The 26,438-nt window shown below is 41.2% G+C and overlaps 1 long non-coding RNA gene across 1 annotated transcript; it reads right to left on the bottom strand.

The window, feature by feature from the left end:
• Positions 1-22,531: 22,531 nt before the first annotated feature.
• On the bottom strand, positions 22,532-25,072 carry LOC311244360. The gene is made up of 3 exons (XR_014620690.1): positions 25,050-25,072; positions 23,169-23,306; positions 22,532-23,074 (listed from the first exon to the last, which is right to left on the bottom strand). It is a non-coding gene; the product is annotated as an uncharacterized lncRNA (long non-coding RNA).
• Between the last annotated feature and the right edge of the window lie 1,366 nt (positions 25,073-26,438).

Here is a 26,438-nt window from a genome sequence, read left to right as displayed (position 1 = left end):
AAACTGCACTTTTAAAAGTATCCAATGATCTAATGATGTCCGCCGACTCAGGTAGATGCTCCATTTTAGTGCTACTGGATCTCAGTGTTGCATTTGACACTGGATCACAACATTCTGCTAAATAGGCTCAGAGATTGGGTGGGTGTCACAGGGAGTGCACATGAGTGGTTTGAGTCCTATCTCTCAGGTAGATGTTTCTCAGTCGGAGTAGGCCCCCATGTGTCTGAGTCCGTTACCCTTTCCTGTGGGGTCCCCCAGGGCTCGGTACTTGGTCCGATCTTATTTTCACTATATTTGCTCCCATTAGGACACATTATTAACGCTTTTAAAGGCATCTCCTACCACCTTTATGCGGATGATATCCAGCTGTATTGCTCTTTTAAACCTGATTGCCCTGATGATTTTAATTCTAATTTTATTGTTTTAAATGAATGTCTGTCGGCCATTAAGGCCTGGTTAGCTAGCAACTTCCTCCAGCTAAATGAGGCCAAAACCGAGGTGCTCATCGTGGCCTCTGATGGCATTGTATCTAGGGTGGCTGGTTGCCTTGGGCCCCTAGAAACTAATGTGAGCCCCAACCTCAGGAACCTTGGGGTAAACTTTGATCAGACCATGCACCTCGACACCCACATCAAGTCGGTGACCCGCACCTGTTTTTTCCATCTCAGGAATATTGCTAAACTCAGGTCGATGGTTTCCCACTCTGACCTAGAGTTGATCATCCATGCCTTCGTTTCTTCTCGTCTAGACTACTGCAATTCGGTTCTCACCTGCCTCAATAAATCATCCATAGACCGCCTTCAGTTCATCCAAAATACTGCTGCAAGACTGCTAACCAGATCAAGCAGAAGGTGTCACATTACTCCAGTTCTGGCCTCCTTGCACTGGCTTCCTATACATTTTAGAATTAAGTTCAAAGTCCTGGTGCTCACTTTCAGAGCTCTGCACGGCCAGGCACCAGAATATTTAACTGACCTGCTGGAACCTTATGTGCCCAGCAGGACCCTGAGGACAGCTGACCAGGATCTGTTGGTCATTCCGCGCACCAGGCTGATCACCAAAGGTGACAGAGCCTTTCAGTCTGTAGCGCCTAGACCAGTGGTCACCAACCTTTTTAAGCCCAAGATCACTTTTTTTTTTGGTGACGGCAAGATCTACCTATTGAAGCGTTGAGAGAAAAAGACAGCCAAGATTGTACTTTAAACTAAATTACTTTTATTTGCCTGTATTCTAATTACATGCAATGCTTTGGTCCAACATTAAAACGTCAAAGTAGAACTATTATGTACTTTCTCAGTCAGTGCTAAGTGCAGTCAGTGCTAAGTGCAGCATCACTTTTCACATCAAAACAAAAGTAGAACTGTAATGTGTACTTTCTCAGTCAGTGCTAAGTGCAGTCAGTGCTAAGTGCAGCATCACTTTTCACATCAAAACAAAAGTAGAACTGTAATGTGTACTTTCTCAGTCAGTGCTAAGTGCAGTCATCTTATGCAGCATCACTTTTCACATCAAAACAAAAGTAGAACTGTAATGTGGACTTTCTCATATTATTAACATTGACAAACATATTTACAATTAGCATTTTATAAAGTAGAACTGTAATGTGTACTTTCTCAGTCAGTGCTAAGTGCAGTCAGTGCTAAGTGCAGCATCACTTTTCACATCAAAACAAAAGTAGAACTGTAATGTGGACTTTCTCAGTCAGTGCTAAGTGCAGCATCACTTTTCACATCAAAACAAAAGTAGAACTGTAATGTGGACTCAGGGTAAGATCTAAAAAAAAAAAAAAAAATTTAATTAATTTTTAATTTTCATGGAAATATCTACAGGGACAGTCTCAAAGATCGACCAGTCGATCAAGATCGACGGGTTGGTGACCACTGGCCTAGACTCTGGAATGCCCTTCCTCGTGGCCTAAGAGCTGTATCGTCTGTTGAAATTTTTAAAAATCAGCTAAAAACATTACTGTTTAAACAGGCCTTTGGGTAATGTTTGAGATTCTCCTTCAGGTATAGAATATGTCTTTTGTTTTGTTTTGTTTCTCTGTGATGCATTGTTCTATCTTATCTCTTGAATGGTTTCTTGCTTTTTATTTTAATTTTATTTCTGCTGTATGTAAAGCACTTTGTGAGCTGTCTCTGTGAAAAGTGCTATATAAATAAACTTTACTTACTTACTTTACTTACATATAGTGAAAACGCTTATATCTGGATGGATCCAAATGGTATATTCCAATTCCTGATCACCATTCGAAAAAATCGATAAGTATATTGATCCAACGTGTGTACAGTATAACCCATGCTCGCCGCGGCTCAGAGGCTCCAGAATGAACTCTGGTAACTCCGGCTGCATCAGTGGACTGGAAAATGTGGACTGGAATATTTTTTTTCCCCCATCCTCCATTCCAAAAGGGTGATTTACCATCTGGGAGACGATAGGGGGCGCTTTTTTCACATCTGATCGCCGGCGGCCCCTGAATCTCCAACGGTAGATGCAATATTATTTCAGATCGCTAATAAAAACAAAATCCGAGAAAAGCCGTGACGTGGCTTTCAACGTCACAATCGTAAACCCGAGATTAGCCGTGAGTGGCGCTCAAAGTGTTAATGAATGAATGATCTTTATTGTCATTGTCATAACGAAATTTCAAATGCAGCCCTAGGTGCTAGCAGTCACACAGTCCTAGATCATAAAAACACAGTCCTAAAACACAGTATTAAAATAATAAAAACAAGAGTAAGACATAATAGATATAACATAAACAGGGGGGGGGGGTATAAAAGAAAAATTGCAGCTGAGGAACCACACATTGATGCAGTAGGTGAGGATGCTTTCCACGGAGCAGCGTTAAAAGGACACAAGCAGGTCTTGTCTAAGGTGGTATTTCCTGAGTATTCCCCATGCTCGTATTCCCCACGCTCGTTTTACCCCCGCTCGCCTTGACTCCCCGGTATTTTTCGACCCACTTGCTTGCCCCCGTTTTTTCTCTCTCTCGCCTGCTATTCAGACCCCTGACCATTCCCAGGAGTTGTTTTTGACTGCCTTGGCGCACCACATGACGCAACACGGTAAGACCCCATTTACATTGTTAAACCCACTCACATAGTCCCCAGCATACAGACACTGATTAATTACATACATCATATTCCAGGCTTCCGCCTACAGACTACACCCACCACCACCATTGTTTGTTAGTTCTGTTGTTTTGTTTTTGTTATTTATTTTGTGTAAATAAATACATGCCGGTTGGCGTTTTCCCCTTTGAATCTGTTGTGTTGCTTTTACGGGTCCCATTCCTCTGTTCCCATAACATTGTGTGTCTGTGTGTGAGGAACTAATTTGTAAAGGATTTAAAATGCCAAGACTATCCTACAACAAATTCAAACAAATCTAAATTTTTTTTTTATAGAAAGTGTAATCCTACACACAGACACATGCATGCATGTAGGCACGCACACAATCTCTCCTCTTTCTCTCCCTCCCTCCAACCCCCCTCTCTCTCTCTTCATCTCTGTCATTTATAATGACTGATAATTCATGATGGTGAACTTCTCTAATGATCCACGGAAAGAGGAGGCCTCTCTGCTTTTCCATCTCCGCCGTCGATTTGATTGACAGGTGGAAATGAGGGGTGTGACGAATCTAATTCTCACTATGTTTTTAGGTAGCGTAATCCACCTGTCTCTCTATTCCTCCACTCTCTCCCCTAATGGCTGATGATAGATAATGGTGACGTTCCCACAACTCTCAGGCCTGAATAATGGAGGAGCCATCGTTGTGATTCATAATTGAGAATAAGGGCATGCATTAATTTATCTCAGATCCTTTAAAGGGGACCTATTGTAAGTGCCTTGTCCTGTGTGTTGCATTGTTTCTACAGCATGAGGGGTTGTCCCAACACTGAGAACATTTTAAATATGTGCATTGCACCTTTTCTGCAGTTCAGCTGAAGATGGAAAAGGACTCAAATATGACCCCTTTAAAACTCAAGTATTTTTTTCACTGGACACTGGACTGGACTTTTCTTACTCTGTGACCAGCTACTCTGAAGACCAATCCACTTTAATTCATCAATTAGTGGTGTCATGAGAGTTTACCATATGATAATAGCCATGACTTCAATTATGTTAAACATTAACACAATGGGGACAATGGGAGAGATATCCGTGCTTCGATTCCACCCCGTTGTGGACAGCAAGTTGTTTTGGCTTTTATTCCATTTTAATAACCTATTCAAGGTCGCCGAGCGGCACTGCAGATGTACCCTACTCTTTGAATTCGAGAAAGTGCAATACCGGCCAGATCCTCTTAGGGGTGCTATCGCGATAATGCAGTGTGCCCTGTGGCTGAACGGAGCATTCTTTATTTTTACTTTCAATGGAGTTTTCAGTTAGCTGGATTCTGGATGTGCAGCATGTAGCTTGGGTTACGTTTTGGATTGCGGATTTCACTATGCAATAAGGGGATTTATCATCAGCCAATGGACATATCGATCTACCAGATGGCGATCGGTAACGGGGAAATGCTCGGGGGGATCCAACCGGCTCATGGTAAGATCTTTTTCACGTAAATTACAGCCAGATCGAGCCTTGTTATGGTACGATACGATCGGCCTATGTGGCTACTTAGACGAACACGGTTATTGGTAATCAATAATAAGAAACGACGTCGTCCCCCCCCCTTTCATGCATACATGCTTGAGGATCGTGCCGATCATATGCAGTTTGAGTTTTAACTGTAGCATCTGTATAACGGAAATGCCATTGGATATAACGTTAGTATCTATTAGCCCTTTATCTCGCCTTCCAGGAAATATACTAGACCAAATGCCGTATAACGCTTATATTCACAGCGCTATAAAATGAGAACGTATTGATGACAAAATTATTTCTTTAATCCATTTTGAAGGGACGGTTTATGGTCCCAATTGACAATGAGAATGGACAGATAGCAATACTATAAAGTATAGATTTAGCTCTACAAACGGCCCCAAGTCTGTTTACATTTGCTGGTCCTCTAGAGATTTATTAGACGCATCCCAATGGCCCTGAATGTGTTAAACGTATTTCTAAACAGATTTTTTGTTGTTGTGATAAGTTCATTTTACAGTCAAATGCAGTGTTAGTGGAATGGAACACAGGGAATTGAACCCCTAACGCTGGCAGTGTTAGTGACTTGCTCTACCCATTGAGCTACACAGGGAATGGAACCCCTAACCCTGGCAGTGTTAGTGCCTTGCTCTACCCATTGAGCTACATAGGGAATGGAACCCCTAACCCTGGCAGTGTTAGTGCCTTGCTCTACCCATTCAGCTACACAGGGAATGAAACCACTAACCCTGGCAGTGTTAGTGTAACGCTCTACACCATAGGTGTCAAACTCATGGCCCGCGGGCCAAATGTGGCCCGCCACGTCATTTGATGTGGCCCCCCAAGAGCTCTGGTAAAAAAAAAATAGCTTTTTCTTTTTATAAACATTAATCTTGGGTTAAAAAATAGCGGTGTTAAAATAATTGTGGGTTAATGCGTTAATAAAGCTTTGAATGAATGAATGAATGAAAACTTTATTAACAGATTGCAGAATGGGTACAGTGCAGTACAGCTCAATACATACAATTGTTAAGGGGATGCAGACCAGAGAAAGACTTTCGTCTTGTTTCCACCAGGGTCCCCCATTTCCAATTCATCGTAACATATATGACATACATGACATACAGATAGACAGTACTGCTACATCTATACATTTATGACATACCAGATTTGCAATTACAGTACTGTATTTGTGATACAAAAAGAGTCCAGAAAGAAAAGAGTATATACATTAGGCGTAGAAACTGTACATTGGATTGGGTAGGTGGGGGTGGGACTGTACATTGGAGGTGGTTGGGGGGGGGGGGGGGGGGGGGGGGGGGTAGGAGGGGGGGGGGGGGGGGTGTTGGCGGGGGTTGTGTTCGGACATTTAGAGGGGCCAGTTTCGAGTTGCAGTCTCCCTTAGGTGTTTTTTGAGAGTGTTTTTGAAAGTGGGTAGTGATTCACATTCCTTTACAGCTTTGGGTAGGGCGTTCCACATTGATGTGGCATAATTGCGAAACGTGTTTAGTCCCTTGTTTGAGCCGAATCTGGGTTTAACATGATTTGTGGAGCTCCCTCTGGTGTTGTGATCGTGGTATTCACTGACCTTTGGGAAGTATTTAGTCATGTACATGGGTACCTTGGTCGTGTAGTGTATCTTGTAGACCAGGCCCATTGCAAGTTGCTGTACTCTGTCGTCTACTCTAAGCCATCCTAGGTTGTCAAAGTGGGCAGGGGTGAGGTGGGTTCTAGGAGTAAGGTCAAGCAGTAGTCTGACCAGTTTGTTTTGAGATGTTTGTAATTTTGTTTTTAGCGCCTTTGAGGTGCTTTGGTACCATGAGGTGCAAGTCTTTAACTTTGACAGCCTTAGTTATTACACATTCTTACACATACATGTACAGTATGTTGAACATCTGAGGTATTGATGAAGTAACAAAGGAAAAAAGCCAAAAGCACTTATTCCTCAGACATTCTTTGACAATTTTACAGCCCAAAATACAAAAAAAGATCCAGGCGGAATAGGTAACAAAGGGTTGAAGAAATATTGTCTGAACTGTCAGATGCAAACTGGCTGTGTGACATAACCGAGCATCTCGCTCAATTGAATAAGAAGCTGTAGGGACGCAAACAAGTCCCACCCAAAACTTGACCAATATAGTTGTGAACTGAGACAACCCTTATTTTGTTATTTTTGAGTACAGTTACAGTTGTGTGTTCATGCAGACACATAATAGCAATTTCATTACGAATTGAAAATGGTGGACCCTGATGTAAACAAGTCGAAATTCTTTCTCTGGTCTGCATCCCCTTAACAATTGTGTGTATTGAGCTGTACTGTACTGTACCCATTCTGCAATCTGTTAATTAAAGTTAATTAAACTATCTTCCATTAGTTGGATGTATGGCCTCTGCAAGGTTGTGTGCAGCCATTTGTTTTTGTAACATCTGATACATCTGTCCCACGTGTTCTTTGCAGCTCAGTTGTTAGTTCTGCCCCTCTTGACTGTGACAAAAAGGTTTTGAACAAACTTAATGTCATAGCTTGTATTTGATGATGATTGTTATTTACTTGAATGGTTTGATCATTGATTAATGGAGTAATATGGGGTTCTGATAAACAAAAATTATTTGTTAAAATAACATAAGCTAACATATATTTGTACATCTATGCAAATGCATATGCAATATGTATAACTTTGTTAGGGTTTGTAACCGACCCCAAGCGCAATGGCACAGAGAGAGTTGTTTCAGAGTTAGCCAAAGCAAGGGCGTATTTATTCTCAGAGTCACAAGATAGAATTAGGTTGAGCAACAGAACAAACGGGGAATCTGGCATGTGAAGAAGGTTGCGGCTCTGCAGATTCTCCCAGTAGGTGGTGGTGAGGAATTAGCTTGTGACGTCTGAGCCGCTCTGCAGATCCTCCCAGCATACACTCCAGGTGGAAACGGAGGGAGAGAGAGAAATCCCAGTTAGCCCAGCGCACAACAGAAACAGAGAGGTGACTGATCCAAATAAATATCCAAGTGACTTGATCTTCGGTGTGATACACACAGTTAGCAGAGTCCAGAGAAAAAACTATACGGTAATCCAAAGTGTAAATCCAACAACAAAAATCAGGTGAGAACAGTATAACAAAACCGGGATAATAATAATAATAATAATTCATTTAATTTATATAGCGCTTCTCAGTAACCCGAAGTCGCTGACAGTAGTCGGGAGCAGGGGTACAAACAAAGAGGCGAAAGCAAAGAAACAAAACAAAACAACAAAGAAACAAAAACAAAGGAACATGAGACCATGGGGGGAACGGGGGAGACAGCCTGATGGCACAAAAAAAGACTAGAGACATATCGATCAGGTTGGAGGGGAGGGGGGGGTTTAGGGGTGGGGGGGGTTGAAGGCAAGGGAGAACAGGTGGGTTTTGAGGCGAGCTTTGAAGGTGGAGAGTGTAGGGGAGTCTCTGATGGACTGGGGGAGGGAGTTCCAGAGTCGGGGTGCAGTGCGAGAGAAGGCCCGATCTCCGAAGTTTTTAAGCTTGGATGTCGGGACAGTGAGGGAGGCAGTGGAGGAGGACCGGAGGGAACGGGTTGGGCGGTAGGGGAGAAGGAGATCAGTCAGGTAGGGGGGGGCCAGGCTGTGGAGGGCTTTGAAGGTGAGGAGTAGTGTTTTAAAGTTAATGCGGTGTTTGATCGGGAGCCAGTGGAGGGAGTGGAGGACAGGAGTGATGTGTTCGCGGGACCGGGTGTTAGTGAGGAGGCGGGCGGCTGAATTTTGGACCATTTGCAGTTTATGGAGGGAGCGGGAGGTGATACCAGTGAGGAGGGAGTTGCAGTAGTCCAGGCGGGAGGAGATGAAGGCGTGAATGAGGGATTCAGCAGCGGGGGGGGAGAGGCAGTGACGGATCTCTTCGGTGTTTCACAAACACACAAAAAACGGGTGATCCAAAAAGAACTGTTTCCAAAAACTCACCAGAGCGCAACGCGTAAAGCGGGCAGATAAACGAGGCGCAGCTTCGTACAGGGAATCAGGTTCTCCACAGGGATACTTCACGAAAGTCCTGGGGAGCAACAGACAGGGAACAGCGAACGGGAAAGACAGGCAGATGCAGGGAATATTCAAAACGATCCAACATCGATACTAGGGGAATCAGGGTATATAAAGCCACAGGGCGCTGATGACAAGCTGTGACAGCTGCGGGATGAAATTGATCATTGCTCCAGAAGCGTGTGGTGGGAAGAGCACCAATCAACACGGCATCTTACAGGAAAGAAGCGTGTGGCGGGGAATGCAATTAATTAAATAAATACCTTAAAGGAACGGAGCGAGTGGGTGGGGAGCGGACCAAACCTCACAAACTTGAATAAGTAATAAATACAGAAACAACATGTTTAACAATATGTAAATGAGTAGCTACATTTATTTTACATTACATTAACATTTATACGGTCTTTGGCCCTTTGAGGGCAACCATAATGCTGATGTGGCCCTCTGTGAAAATGAGTTTGACACCCCTGCTCTACACAGTCAAGCTACTGGATCACAAACGCTTGGGTAGGGGATACAAGAAGAGAGAAGGATCTTGTAGGATTCCATCACATTCCAGAAAAACGTAGACATTTGGTTTGTGTGATGACTGACCAATGGTGCGAAACTGCTATAATCATTGATATGATCCCAGCGGCAGCTTGTGGTCCCAGAAGGGTGGTTGAGTCTTAACCACTAGGAAAAAGAATAGCTATTTCAATAATGACGGTTGGTGACAGGCAGCTCCCATGTGTATAAGTGTATGAGCACGGAGGAGGGTTATGAATGGTACAGCTATTCATGATGAGTGTCATCTGAAGAGCTGAAGCCTCGTTGTGCAGAGGGGGCTCCTTCACTGACACTAGCTTGAATAGGTGATTGAGTAGCTAACTCTATAAATATGAGTGCTGATTTGATCTTCTAATTCAAGTTTTGTTTTATTTGTCACAAATAAAACAAAACGTATGAGCCCCTGGTGCTTCATACAGTAAAAAAGTTAAAAGAATAAAGTCCCAACACTATACAAAAGTATAAAAAGTTAAAATGCAGACAATGGTCCTCATTCTTGAACGTGTTCGTAAGTACCTTTGCAAATATCTTGGTAACATTTTTGTACCAACAGATTTACAAAAATCCTCCTCCGGATTCCTGAACGCGTGAAACTGTCTCCGTAAGTGGCCAAATTCTTCGTAGTTGGGTTCCCATGAATGAAATACGTCACTCATTCTTAACACATTCCCGACCAACCACGTATATATACGTGATTCGGTGCCAGCGCTTGGCGGCCAACCACGTATAAATACGTGATAAGCTTGTTTTTGCTTTTATTGCATTTTAATAACCTACTCAATGTCACGGAGCGGCACTGCAGATATACCCTACTCTTGAGATTCGGAAAAGTGCATTACCGGCCAGATCCTGGTAGTGGCGCTGTCTCGATAATGCAGTGTTCCCTTTTTTTCATCATGGGTGGACTTTTCTGTTAGCCTAAAGCTAGGCCTGTAGCCCGGAATACTTTTTGCGACGCGGAATTCAGTATGCAGTAAAGGAATATAGCATCAGCCAATGGACATATCGATCTACCAGATGGCGATCAATAACTGGGAAATCCTTTTTGGGATCCAACCGGCCACAGGTAAGAACGATTTCACGTAGATTTCATGCTGATCAGGCCTTGTTATCATAGCCAACCAGCCGATCAGTGAATGAGGCTACAATAACGAATTCCGTTATTGGTAATCAATAATCAGAAACGACGTCCCCCGCCCCCCCTTTCATGCATTCATGGTGGAACATGATATCGATCATATGCATTTTGATTTTTATCTCTAGCCTTGTAACTTGTTTTGCAGGAATTACCCCAGACCAATCCGATATCACTTTCATATTCACAACAATATAAAATGGGAACGTATTGATGAAAAAAAAATTCTTTATGGCATATTGAAGGGAAGGTTTATAGTGTCAATTGACAATGAGAATGGACACATAGCAATCATTTTAAATATAGATTTAGCTCTACAAACACCCTCACGCATAGTTAAACCTTGTTATGATAAACTGGCCTTATAGAGTGGGCCCGTCTAATCCCTGTGGCCGTCAATGTGTTAAACTGCAATGTGCGTTCGCGTTCACATACATTTTCATACAGACACACCCCGCCAGCTGCTTATAAGGCGAAGGAGACGTGTGCAAAACGCTGTGGGCCGTATGCAAAACAGCTAGAAAGGTTCGACATTGCATCTGCACCATTGCTGACCCATTCAACAGGTAGCGCGGAGGCGACTGATCTCAAAATGAGATTAGATTCAAATATATTGTTATTATTAAGGCCGGGCTGTTAACGCCGTTACCGGGCTAAGTTAACACTATGGTCGCCAAAAACGCCTTACCACGTCATTCCTCGCCATGCTCATTCTGCCAAAGACGCCGTACCACGTCTTTGATATCAATATTTCAAAAATCTGTGATCGCAATCATATTTCTCCCCCGGAGACGTGAGATCTGCTCTCCAACGGTTCAAGAGCGCCATCTGGTGGCCGAGCGGCGGATCGCCCAGACAGGAAATGGAAGCTGGTGCTCATTCCAATTCGGTCCGATCACTCGGTAATAGTCCCAGGACTCGAGCTAGACGCAATGGATAGCAATCCGTTACCAATAACTCGATAAACAACATGATTTGGACGTATATACTATTATACAACCTGGAGATGGATCGCATATTTCTACATCCCATAATAGGAATATTTCTGCTCCACGCTCATCGCCCAACGGCCCGAGGAGACTGGGGTAAGATTCAGCGTTATTTTTTAACGTGTTCGATATAAACTGCTCTGATGATCATATCACCCACACTAGATGAATCATCTAACGTTGGCCACGGAATTATAAATGACCCCCCCCCCCCCATCCTGTCGACATCAGATGATAAGTAGTAACTTCTAGAAGCACGTCCATTTGAAATTTTTTATCTCGCACCGATTGCTATCAAACTGTATACAATCATCAATATAATGCATTTAGGGCTATAAATCACGTTCTGGAGAAAGCTGCAGAAAACGATAAAAACATACTTGTACTTTAGACCGTATTTTAGTATGTGTGAATGTGAATGAAAAAGTATAACGTTGCTACACCCTGAACAATAGATACTTGATGTTGAATGGGCCATAGTAATGTCAATTTAGCAATACAATTTAAAAAGTTATAGCCCTGCAAAGAAGGGGAACTTCTCCATAGACAAATAGAGCTGGCGTGGGATGGTTTATTAAGAATATAAGCCTGGCGACCAAAGTGTTAACAGCGGACTCTTATCGCGCGATAAAATAATTACCAACGTTAATCTATTCTCAAAATTGGCTGATGTATAGCTACCTGGTCGAATTACTCTGTGTGACACACGTTGCGAGCCGCTCACACTCACACAAATGCACATATGGGTACTTTGTGCCGTCCGTGGCTCCGTGTTGAAGCGTGCTGCACACAGACAGAGCTCTGCATGCGCTCGTCATGGCGGAGCGAACGAAACGCTCAAAAGTCTGGGTACACTTTACGAAAGTCGATGCCGACAACGCACGTTGCCACAAGTGCAATAAAACATTTAAGGGTGGCAATATTTGGCAAAACATCTGTTGTCAAAACATAACATTAGTCTGCAGAAATGCGCCGTTTTCGACTGCTTTGCTCGCAGTGTTCCATCTCCATCCACGTCCACTGCAGGTAAGCCAAGATACAGAGTTAGCTAGGCTAATAACGAATTATTACGAATAGGTTAATACATCAAATATAATTGCTTAGCTAATTGTTTAGCTACAAATATATTTGAAAGATGACAACTTTTTATAGATCGTCAGGCTGAGGCTGCAGCCACCATGTCCCTGCCCACCCCTCCTCCCTCTACCACCACCGGTCCCAGCCAAGCCCAAAGTCGCTTCACCCTAGCAGCTAGGAAGGATGACAGAGGATAGGGTGAACGAGTGTCACAGGGCTGTGACCCAGTTTGTTGTCAAAGGCCTGCACCCCTTCTCTACAGTGGGGCTTTAGGTAACAACTAATCTAAACTAAGCATTTAAAACTATTAACGCTGACTCATTCCTTCAGTCCACTCAAAATTATGCTAATATTCCTTATGTTGTTTATGATATTAATTAAAAATAGCATATGAGAGTATTATATGTAATAATAACACATGGCGATATACTAAAAAGCTATTTATAATTTTTGGCTAGTAAAAAATCTGCCCGGCTGGTACTTTTAAAAATCTACTAGCCAAATGGCTGGTAAGTCAAAAAGTTAAGTTTGTTCCCTGCCTGTCTATATAACGTTGAGGAACAAATTATAAAGTGTGTGGGTGTGTGTTTTGGTGAACATTGGACCGCAAAGCAGAAATGCATTGCAGCTAAAGACAGTAGCTACTGTTATCTGCCCTTCCGGATTAGCTTTGAGCTAACGATCTTTGCTGACCCATACTTGATGTATTCATTCCATTCTAAACATAACGTTAGTTTACAAAACATTACCTGTCTATATAACGTTGAGGAACAAATTATAAAGTGTGTGGGTGTGTGTTTTGGTGAACATTGGACTGCAAACAGAAAATGCATTGCATTTAGACAGTAGCTACTGTTAGCTGCCCTTCAGTAATACAACAGTAATAAGGATGGCAAGTGTATGATGGCATGTACAATAATGCTTAGTACAGATATGTAAGAGGATTAGTATGCAGGTATACATAGCTTATTGTGCTGCATGCATGTATCCCAATGTAAACAAGCCATATTGCTTTCTTGGGTTTAAATCCTCTTAGCAGACCCTGTATTGAACTTTACTGTCATGTGCTTTTTGTATACAAACTGCTAATAAAGTATTAAATCAATCAAAAGTCAAACTATCTTGTTATTCATCATGTCATGTTTTATGCCTGACAGTTTCAAATAAATACAAGCTGACAGATGAAGTCAGCATCAGAGCCTAGGATATATTATTGTATGTCTTTCAATATCTCTATGAATTTAATACACACGACCTCAATGGAAACAAGTCCTCAGGACCTTTTTTGGGTTATCCTTAGACCAAGTGTGTGTACTGTACTTGTGCTGTTTGTATCTCTGTCTAATAAAGTATTCAATCAATCAATCCGCAGACTGACAATGACGGGGAGGGAGTGGGTGCAGGTGCAATGGAAGTGTGTGACCATGACTACTGCACAGCCCCTGAACCTGCCGCAGTTGACCTGGCCTTAAGTGAGAGAGATGAAATGCAAGATCACATCCGTCAACTCACTAAGCAAGTGGAGGACTTGACAGTTAAATCTCGGTTTGGGCTACGTAGATTTGAAGGCTCAGACTCACAGATTAGAGTCTTCACAAGGTGAGTACAACTTGCACAAAGCATACCAATTTCATATGAATAACATTAGTTTGTTTATTATTAGTCACAATAAAATACAGACTACTTTACAATGAAATGCTTGTTTCTGTATGAGCCCCTGAGAGTGTGCTTCATACAGTAAAAAAAAGAAATAAGTAAAAAAGTAATTAAAAAGTAAGTAAAGGAATGTTCAATATACATACAATACAGAGTAAAATGAGTAACAGTGAGGTACAATGCAGAATTTATGATGTTGTAAATGCCATTATATGAAACCTTGCTTATAAAGCATGCCTGTGTCTTAACACTTTGATCGCCATGGGTTAAATTCATAATTTACCATCCCTCGCCATCTCTATTTGTCTATGGAGAAGTTCCCCTTCTTTGCAGGGCTATAAATTGCCATTCTATTGCTAAATTGCCATTATTATGGCCCATTCAATGTCCTATACTGTATGTATTGTTCAGGGTGTAGCAACGTTAAACTTTTTCATTCACATATTCATACTAAAATATGGTCTAAAGTATAAGTATGTTTTTATCGTTTTCTGCAGCTTTCTTCAGAATGTGATTTATAGCCCTAAATGCATTATATTGATGATCAAATACAGTTTGGTAGGAATCTGTGCGAGATAAAAAATGTCAACTGGATGTGCTTCTAGAAGTTTCTACGTATCATCTGATGATGACCGGATGGGCGGGGGATCGTTTATAATTCCGTGGGCAGTGTTAGATGATTCATCCAGAGTGGGTCATATGTTCATCATAGCAGTTTATATGGAACACGTTAGAATATAACGCTGAATCTTACCGTGGCTTCCTCGCGCTGCTGGCAGATGAGCGTGGAACAGAATTTTTTCTATTATGGGATGGAGAAATGCCCGATCCATTTCCAGGTTGTATAATAGTATATGGGTGGTTGACGTGACGTGGCCTTTTTGGAGTCCTTGGTGTCAAATATAAGTAAATAATGAAAAAATATATGAGAACATTTTGTTATATTGCACAGAACATTTTGTATTATATGAATGCACAGAGCATTTTTGCGAATATTGTTCCAGTTATTCAAAAATGTCAGCCAAATGAGTAAAAGCTCATATGGTGTGACTGTCCCACGGACATTTTGCAAAGTTTGATTTTGAATAAAAACAAGAAAACTTTTGCATTTGTTATTTATTTAACTACATATTGACAACTCAGATGTCTACTTGTTAGTGTGATCTTCTAAAAGTCCAGGCATAATATTTTGAATGCTCCAGAAACAAAAAGGTTTTGTCCCAAAATTGGATATCATATGGTGTGACACCATTTTCATATTTTTCAACGGGCAATTGTTTGGAAACCTTTGGGGTGGAGGGGTCCTTCATCTTTTCAGGAAGTAGGACAACATCTCTGAAAAGTCATTACAAGGTTAGAAGGTGAGTTACCCCTCTTAGTTTTCTCAATATATAAGGTATATTTTGGCACTTCCACTTTTAGACCTTTAGACCTTTCTTTTGGTGTGATGCATTTTATGAAAAAATTCCAAAAATAAGATACTTTTTAGTCAATACTAAACTTAAATCTATATTGCCATGTGCCAATGAGCATGTTGTTAGCATGCTAGCATATAGCCCCAATGCACAATGGTGTGCTAAGTTCATGAAACATCATATGGTGTGACACTTCATCATATGGTGTGACAGGGTTTTCTCGTCACACCATATGATTCATGTGTCACACTATATGATATGAACTGCATTTAACTACATATATAATGCTATTTCAACACGTTTTCTAAGGTATACCTACTTGTATCCCTACTTCCCTACTATTCCATTTCTCAAACTAAATCCATGTCTATCTACAAGATGTTGTAGTTGAAATATTTCCCTTTCACTTGTTTTTCAGTTTGAGACAGATTTCATAGAGGAATGGCAAGTACAGACAGAACAAGAGAATACAGGGAGAGGCTAAATGGAGATCCTGTAAGGAGAGAGGATGTCCTGAGAAGAAGACGAGAAAAGTTAATTTAACCATTAAACGTATAAAATATATTACTGTAGTTGTACAACATGTGCTGTACACAGGTAGAAAAGCCCAGTATATCTAGAAATCTCATAGTGTAAACACGCGTGCGCGCGCACACTTGGATGAAAAAGGTGAAGATTTGACATGGGGTCTGAGAAAACAGATTGCTACCAGCCAACTCAACTTGAGTTTGACCACAACACATCGGATGTGCCCCATGCAGAGTCAAGTAGCTCTCCTGCTGATGTGCCACCTGACCCATCAAGCAAAGGTCCCATCATCATTCAAGTTCAGTCAGATCTCATTGATGAAGATGGTGATGATGATGATGATGATGATGAAAAGTATGTCGAGGGGCTATTTGTAATAGTGAAGTATGGAGAAAGGCCATATGTGGGGCAGATAATGGAAATAGATGAGGATGAGCTGAAGGTGAATTGTCTGGAGCAGCTTGGGAGGCAGAATGCTTTTGTGTGGCCAAGGAGGCCGACTGCATTTTCTACCACCAAAAATAAATACTGAGTAAAATCACACAACCCCAGCATTGCAGTCGGTTTGCCATGCTTGCCAACTACGACTGGCTTGTTCAATCAGTACTGAGCCGGCAATACATAATTGAGGCTTGTTGTTCAGTCACTGTTCAACTAAATTGCCTTGACTTACAAAATAAAGAAATGTTCAATGATTATTAGAATTGATAAGACAATATTCAAATGAGACAGCACCTTGGAATTAATACAGTTGGACGATGTTACTTCAGGTTCTTCAGTTGTTCAGAACCCAAGTGCTATTAATGTCTTTTGTGAGACACTATTTTAAAACAGTTTTTCAAAATGATTCTACTGTTATGTTCGACTACATTTAATGTATGTAGTGAATAATTCTTTTTATTAAAAATACATTTCAATGATTATTACAATTGATTGTAATGGTTGGACGATTAATTCATATGTTTCTTCAGGTTATTCAGTTGTTCAGAACCCAAGTGCTATACGATGTATTTTGTGACACACTGTTTATAACATTTTATAACAGTTTTTCTTAATTTGAACCCATGATATAATTCATATGTTTTTGGTTGTTTGTTAAATTTATTAAATACATGTTTTTGCATTACGGGTTGTTGTGTGGTGTAATTCATCATATGGCGTGACGGCATATCATTTGGTGTGACTTTCAGAATTATGAAATTATGAAGGCTTTTTGGTAAGACATGTTAAAATCATCAATGGGACAGATAAATAACAGTGTCACCAAATATTTCTAGCATTTTGGTGTTTTTATAAGAAGGCTTGCCTTAAGATTTTTTGATTAAGAAATTATGCAAAATATAACTAATTTGCACAAGGAAGAGCTAGAAATGTGTAGAGTAGTGATGAGGAATGCTGATAAATAAACATACATAATAAAAAATACACCCCTTTTCAATTTTGTACAGAATAACCTTCATGTCACACCATATGACAATTTTACTCACTAGCACATTATACTAATGGAAAAAAATATATTACACGAAAAAATCTACAATACCACACATATTTTTAGAAAGATAAGAGTCCGTAAAACAGAACTGAATGATTTCCATTACTCATATGCGATATATTTAAAAAAAAAAAAAAATGTTCAGCCTAAAACGTCAACCACCCATATACCAGGGTTTCCGTTAGAAAAAAATTGTTGCCGGCCTCAGTGTCCGGTAGATTTCAATCTACCGGTCAAATGACAGAAATTCCGGTCAGAGTTTATTGAGCTTAAAAACAATTGATAGACAAAAGAATGACAACAAAACAAAAGAATGACATCATCAAGGCATGTAGATGTATAATATTTTTACTTAAAACTAGGCTACTTTTGCGTATAAAGTCATTATATTCCAAATAAAATAAGTCCCGAGACTCGTGCTGCTGCCGACTTTAAATCAAATAGGTGTCTGTGGGCAGTCGCCCGACATTAATAAACAACAGTCTTATAATCACATTTTTATGAGCTAACGAATTCCGTTATATTGGACATTTGTATTAATTATATCAAGCGAAGAACTGAGAAATTTGGCAGAGAGAGACGGCAACATTATCGTGGATTTGCGTGACGACTCTCTCCACCTCGCAACGACTTATTTGCAAAGAGTATGGCGCTGCAGAGCAGCTGATTCAGCTGTTATTGGCTCTTTTCTGGGGACCGCACAGCAGCGCCCCCCACCCAACATTGAATTGAAAATGGCTGAATTGGAGTACTGCTGGAATACTGCATTGTGCTGCTGCTGCTCCGGCTCTGCAGCTTCACAAAAGTTCGCACACCCAGCACTAAGCTCTCGCTGACAACGTCGTTGTCATTATTAGAAGCAACGAGGAAACAAATGTAATGATCGTTTCGTTCATCGCATAGGCTATTTAATTTTAGCCTATTTTTTTTTTTTTATCCACTTTTTCTCCCATTTTCTATATTTTCTCCCATCCCAATTTCGTATCATCCAATTCAACCCTCCCCTGTCACGAACGCTGTTTCTTGCCTCCCACAAGCCGGCTGCAATGTGGACTAAGTCATACATACAGATGTGGGACTGGAAAACGAGGCGTCTACCGCCGGTAGCAAGCTAGATGACGCTAGATGACGTCTTTTTACCCTGCTCTGCCTGGTTCAACCAGTAGGGGGAGTCGAGTTACACGGTGGAGAGAGGGAGCTATTCTACAATCTGTGTGTGTGTGTGCATGCGACACTAGTCTTGGACATATTATTTTGCAATGTAATGCTTTTCTGTAGATTATTTGACTGTCATTGGTACAGTAATGGTGTGGTATTTTCGATTAACGTGCGTTTTTTATGGATAATCATCTAGATACTCAGATACAGTGCAGTATTATTCTTTACGAGACAACCCAAACGTGCTGGCACCGAAGACCCGCCCTACTCTGCCTCTGATTGGCAGAATGTGGCTCTAGTTAGGCTCTGGTTGGGGGAAATGTAACTGGCCCGTCGATTATTGTGATCAGGCTGTTCTGTGGATTTCAGCTGTCGCTGTACTGAATTTACTGGTAAACTAAATTAGGTTTAACGTTAGTTTGTTTACTACAGTTATGTAGTCAACTAAGGTAACGTTACAGTAGCAACTGCTCAAATAAAGCTGTATCGACATTGCTGTCAAGTTAACGTTATGGTCTCTCGAAAATTGAATGCGACCTCAAGGCTTTTCAACACTGGCCGCGTAATATTAGTTAACGTTGATTTAGCAGGATGTAATGTGTAACGTTTAATCAACGTGAAATGGCCCTGAATACATCATATAATGTGTTTCCCAGCTGCTTATATTGTAAGTGTATGCCCAAAAATATATATCACTGAATTGAAAATGGGGGACCCTGATGTAAACAAGACTAAAGTCTTTCTCTGGTCTGTGCATCCCCTTAACAATTGTGTGTATTGAGCTGTACTGTATTGTACTCATTCTGCAATCTGTTAATGACATTTACATATCTGTAGATACTATATCTATATCTGTACATCCCTTACCTACTCTTACTAGTTACGCTGCTGGCCAGTATGACTTACTACCATATAGTGTCTTTATACCTGTATCACTGTACATATTAATACTATCTATATCTGTACATATCTCTTACCTGCTACTCTTACTAGTTACACTGCTGGTCAGTATGACTTACTACCATAGTGTCTTTATACCTGTATCACTGTACATATTAATACTATCTCTTACCTACTCTTACTAGTTACACTGCTGGTCAGTATGACTTACTAGTTACTACCATAGTGTCTTTATACCTGTATCACTGTACATATTAATACTATATCTATATCTGTACATATCTCTTACTAGGGACACTGTACATTGGAATACTGACATACATTTGCCATGGAAACTGTACATTGGAGGAGGTTGGGTAGGTGGGGTGGGGTTGGGTGGGGCTGTACATTGGAATACTGACAAAGCCATGCTTGGTCTTTATTGTACAACTGGGTTAGGACATTTGTAGGGGCCAGTTTTGAATTGCAGTCTCCCGTAGGTGTTCTTTGAGAGTGTTTTTGAAGGTGGGTAGTGATTTACATTCCTTTACAGCTTTGGGTAGGGCGTTCCACATTGTTGTGGCATAATTGCGAAACGTGTTTAGTCCCTTGTTTGAGCCGAATCTGGGTTTTACATGATTTGTGGAGCTCCCTCTGGTGTTGTGATCGTGGTATTCACTGACCTTTGGGAAGTATTTTGACATGTACATGGGTACCTTGGTCGTGTAGTGTATCTTGTAGACCAGGCCCATTGCAAGTTGCTGTACTCTGTTGTCTACTCTAAGCCATCCTAGGTTGGCAAAGTGTGCAGGGGTGAGGTGGGTTCTAGGAGTCAGGTCAAGCAGTAGTCTGACTAGTTTGTTTTGAGATGTTTGTAATTTGGTTTTTAGTGCCTTTGAGGTGCTTTGGTACCATGAGGTGCAAGCATAGTCGTAGTACCCTTGAATGAGTGCTCCTGCCAGAGTCTTCAGGGTATTCTTGTTTACCAGGGAGGAGATCCGGTACAAGAATCGAGTTCGTTGATTGACTTTTTTTTATTACATTGGATGCCATTTTGTCACATCTGGACATTAATAAATACAAAAGTGTATTGTTATTGTTGTCATGTATTGTTGTCATGAACTGAATAGATTCCAGAAGTCATAATCCACTTAGTCCTGCTCCCAAAACTATTTTGAATATGTTGTAAAATAAATGCAACTACTGCAGAAGTAGGAATATCATTAGAATACAGTACAGTATGTATTACTATCTACTACTACAGTACTACCTATGCTGCTATGTCTATACTACTATGTATCACAAACAGTACTGTATTTGCAAATCTGGTATGTCATAAATGTATAGATGTAGCAGTACTGTCTATCTGTATGTCGTGTATGTCATATATGTTACGATGAATTGAAAATGGGGGACCCTGATGTAAACAACCAGTATGGCCACTACAATACTGTAACAAAAATGAGCAGAAGTATTTCAATTATTAGACGGAATGCCTATTTTTTAACAGACACAGCTACTTTACCAAGCAAGTCATACAATCACTCGTTTTGTCACATCTGGACTACTGTCCAGCAATCTAAAAAATAGTAAGATAAAATAGACAGAGTAAAATAGTGCAGTGCAATAAAATAGTAGAATAGAATAGATACAACTTATTTTTTTACAATGAGAATTTTATTACCATTGCAGAATGGGTAAACTACAGTCAATACACACAATTGTTAAGGGGATGCAGACCAGAGAAAGACGTTTGTACATTGCAAAGTTCATCCTTCCTCTGCAGAGTTCAAATAAAGCTGACTTGACCTGACTTGAAAAAAACAGTGTTGAGACACCCCCCCCCCCCCCCCCCCCACCATCAATGTACAGCCCCCCACCCCACCTACCCACCTATTAACACCTCATCAAGGAGAGGGGGCAGGGAGGTGTCGGTCACAGTCACAGTACGGTCACAGTTCCATCCTAGAGGCTAATCTTTCCTGTGACAAAATGGCATCCAATGTAATATATTCCATAGTATATTCCACTACAATGGGTACAATACTGACCAGAGAAAGACTTTCGTCTTGTTTACATCTACTATTTTTATTATTGTCTATTTAAAACTTAAAAAAAGGGGTGAAACGATACAGCATTCACTTTACGGCCTATAGGGATATTTTATTTCAATTCTCTGTTAGAAAAGAGAAATATTAAGCCCTGTGCAAGGAATAATATGAAAATGTGCCATTGAATAGCCTGTAGCTAGATATGACATTTGGACATGACATGTTTGTCCTCCATAGATACAGTAATTGAATGGAAATTGTATTAACAGATTGCAAAATGGGTACAATACAGTACAGCTCAATACACACAATTGTTAAGGGGATGCAGACCAGAGGAAGACTTTCGTCTTGTTTACATCAGGGTCCCCCATTTTCAATTCATATATATAATGACAACAGTACCGATAGGAGATAAGATAAGATAAAAAACTGAAGAATATTGATCAGGCCAGAGTTACATTATTATTTCAGGTGTATTCTCATCAGAAGCCATGGAGAACTATAAGTCTTTAGAGGCATACCGCTTCTTTGTCTCTGGTTGGGTAGAAACCGTGTTCCACCGGAAACTGACAAGGTGCACCTTGTTGCGGGGCAGATGTCAGACCATCCTACAGAGTGAATGATGATCCACATCATCCTTGGGTGGCCTTAGATGGCACGGGAAAGGTGGTTGCAGGTCACTGTGACTGTATGGCAGGGTGAGTTATACAAAATAATATTTTTTAAATAAAAAATAAATAATAAAAAGAATGTTGCCACAAATTTACCAGTGTTACCCACCCAACAGGAGCAACAGGCGGCCAGCAGCACAAGCACTCCAGTCTACTGCTTGTGTAAAACAACAACAGAATCAGAGAGCATGGTTGGCTGTGACACCTGTGATGACTGGTTCCATCCCAGGTGTCTAAACCTCAAAAGGCTACCGAAAAGCAAGACATGGTATTGCCCGGAGTGCAGAAAAAAGAAAAATAAGTCTAACCCTAACTAAGTTGCTGTACTCTGTCGTCTACTCTAAGCCATCCTATATTGTCAAAGTGGGCAGGGGTGAGGTGCGTTCTAGGAGTAAGGTCAAGCAGTAGTCTGACCAGTTTGTTTTGTGATGTTTGTAATTTAGTTTTTAGCCCTTTTGAAGTTTTATGTTATGGCTTCCTTCTTGGAGAAAATGTAGGTCTGCCAATGCTGCTGTTATGCATATGTTATGCATTGTTGTGCATGTTGAAACTTGAAATAGCACTTTTGTATTTTTGTATATAAAAAAAATAAGCATTTTTTACATGCATTGTTGTGCATGTTGAAATTGTAGGCCTGCCAATTGATGTCCACAGATGAAGCGGTCAAGGAGCTTGACTCGACCTTGGTTCTCTGTTGGTCACCATCCTCCTTGGCTGCATCCCTCTCCTCTCTGAGAGACTGCATCTCGTCAAACAGAGACTGCTCAGTGATGGGAGGTGTGGCTGCTTCCTCAACTTGGGCTGCTGCCTCAACTTGGATGTCTTGGCTGCAACGTTTAGTCCTCTTGTGGGGAGTCACTTTAAATGAAATAAAAACCATACTAATAAGAAACTGCAATTTAGGAACCCATTGATTTTGGCACATAACTGAAAACTAGATGATATCACTTACGATGGTATGAAGAGGAGTTCCTTTTTGCACGCCGCTCATGGCGACTGATGTTCGTTGACGTAGATGGTGTAGACTGTGATGTTGAAGGGAATACAGATGGAATGTAGTCTGGGTGTGTTTGGTCATTGACCTTTGCACCTGAATGAATGAATGAATGAATGAATGAAAACGTTATTAACAGATTGCAGAATGGATACAATACAGTACGGCTCAATACACACAATTGTTAAGGGGATGCAGACCAGAGAGACTTTCGTCTTGTTTACATCAGGGTCCCCCATTTTCAATTCATAGTGACATTTGTGACATACTCAACATACATGACATCATGACATTTATGGCATAGGGACATACATGACATACAGGTATATAGTACTGTTACATTTGTGACATAATATGATATGCAAATATACAGTACTGTTACCCCATAGATCCTGACAGAGAGTATATACATATGACATGTATATTACAAGCAATACGACTATTCAATAACAAGTCCTTAGAGCAAGGACAACAACACTGAATGTGATTGATAAATAGTATACTAGTAACATATAAAAATGAAAAAGGCATGTAGGCTACACTGAGAATGGACTATTATGGGGAAGTAGCTAGCAGAGACTGCTAGCTAATCAATCAATCAGCTAGCAGCTAACATCTGCTGTTTACAGCCTCACAGCCAATACAACTTAATTTACTATATAAATATGTGTTCCTTATTCTCACCTGTTATGAAATGGGTAGAGCAGACATACGTAGAATTTGACTTGGGGGACCAGGGTCTGCTTTTGCACGCTGCTCATGGCGACTGATGTTCGTTGACGTAGATGGTGTAGACTGTGATGTTGAAGGGAATACAGATGGAATGTAGTCTGGGTGTGTTTGGTCGTTGACCTTTGCACCTGAATGAATGAATGAATGAATGAATGAATGAATGAATTAATGAAAACGTTATTAACAGATTGCAGAATGGATACAATACAGTACGGCTCAATACACACAATTGTTAAGGGGATGCAGACCAGAGAGACTTTCGTCTTGTTTACATCAGGGTCCCCCATTTTCAATTCATAGTGACATTTGTGACATACTCAACATACATGACATCATGACATTTATGGCATAGGGACATACATGACATACAGGTATATAGTACTGTTACATTTGTGACATAATATGATATGCAAATATACAGTACTGTTACCCCATAGATCCTGACAGAGAGTATATACATATGACATGTATATTACAAGCAATACGACTATTCAATAACAAGTCCTTAGAGCAAGGACAACAACACTGAATGTGATTGATAAATAGTATACTAGTAACATATAAAAATGAAAAAGGCATGTAGGCTACACTGAGAATGGACTATTATGGGGAAGTAGCTAGCAGAGACTGCTAGCTAATCAATCAATCAGCTAGCAGCTAACATCTGCTGTTTACAGCCTCACAGCCAATACAACTTAATTTACTATATAAATATGTGTTCCTTATTCTCACCTGTTATGAAATGGGTAGAGCAGACATACGTAGAATTTGACTTGGGGGACCAGGGTCTGCTTTGGTCGACTCTCCCGTCTGCTCTACCCAGTCAAAGGAAGTTGACTTCGAGAATATACAGTACTGTTTACAGTATGTGTACAAGGGAAGACTACTCGAAATGTGTTGTTTTCTTTGTGCATTAAGCCAGTCAATTTGCTCTTTGTATGGGATTATAACGGAGTTGTTCTTGTTTGTGTGCTCCCCTCGCATTTGGCGATCAATTGGACTTGAAAACAGCAGTGACCACCACTCGTTAGATCATATGAAACAGTAGCCCCTGTCACGTCACGTAAGCGGCAGATAAAACAGTGAAGATCAGATCATTTGACTTACCACTTAATCCAACGTTCATTCCCCACAAGCGTCTCCGGTGACCCGAACACCAGCCAGTATTTACCCTGGTCGATTTGGTCGTCAACTCCTGCACTGTTCCCGGCACACGCTGCCGATTAAGGGCACGTACTTGGTCCTCAATAATGGACATTAGTGGACAAACCACTAAAACAATGGGGTTTACGTGCCATTTGGAATAGCCATAGGTCTTTGCTGTAGCCGGTATTTTTGTATTTCCGATTCACATTTAGGAGGCATAGCAAGTTCGGTTGTCTCGAAGGAAGGATATAATTCCAACTTGACTTTGACTTTGCGCCTCCTGGCGGCACAAAACAGAAACCGCACCCACCCTAATAAAACCATTTGACAAGAGCCGTTAACGGGCGGCAGAGGGCGTTGAAACGGCGGTAGGAGGGACCTCAATTTGCAATGCTGTAACTGTAGCACAAGTCCCCTCCGGTACTTGAGGTAACAGCAGTCGCATCTTTTCACCTGCGCAGCTCGATCTCTCAGTGTCGAGGAGTAACGCGTCGCTGCCCCCGACACTTCCTGATTCTACTGCGCAGGCGCACCAACCGACTTGTAGGAGTCGCTTGTTCACAACGTTCGATCCCCACCCTTCAGTTTTCCCTCCCCGTAATACGGCCAATGTGTATTACTGCGGACGACCAGCTAAACTGAAAACAATGTGGAGAGCTGGATTCGAACACGCGAACCCAGCGTCTCCACATTGGTGGCGAGTGCCTTGCCCACTACACCACCTAGCCGCCCAATTTTAGCCTATTTTAATACAATTCAAATAATCAAATTGTGCTTAGACTCAGGGAATTATTTTCACCGGACATTAAGACCGGAGAGATTAAATATGTCGGACTTCAACAGATTTTGCCGGTCAAATACCGGTAATTACCGGCTAACGGAAACGCTGGTATATACGTCCAAATCATGTTGTTTTTTCGAGTTATCGAGTTACCGATCGATGTTCACTGTGTCAATACGGAGTCTCTCTAACGATAGCGAGTGCCCGGACCACATATGGATGAGCACTACCGGTTCAAAGGCTCATTTCCGGTTGGCGATCTGCCGATCGACCACCAGATGGCGCTCTTGAACCGCTAGAGAGTTGAGTGGAGCTTTGCAGTGTGTCTCAGGGCTCCGGAGGGGAAATATGATTTCGGTCACAGATATTTGAAATATTGACATCAAAGACGAGTTACGGCGTCTTCGGCAAAATGAGCATGGCTAGGAATGACGTCTTAACTCGTCCCCGGCGATCATAGTGTTAATGTTCCTTAGATTTGCCAGCTATGAGCACCTGATGGCCTTTTGGCAACTCATAGAACCATCCACTGCCAACATCATCCAGGTCACTCGAGCACGTAGAGCCCA

The sequence above is a fragment of the Notolepis coatsorum genome (genome assembly GCF_963971535.1).
Source record: "Notolepis coatsorum genome assembly, chromosome: 17".
NCBI lineage: Eukaryota > Metazoa > Chordata > Actinopteri > Aulopiformes > Paralepididae > Notolepis > Notolepis coatsorum.
Note: the sequence above shows the minus strand (reverse complement) of the source record. Positions and strands in the feature narration are given on the sequence as shown.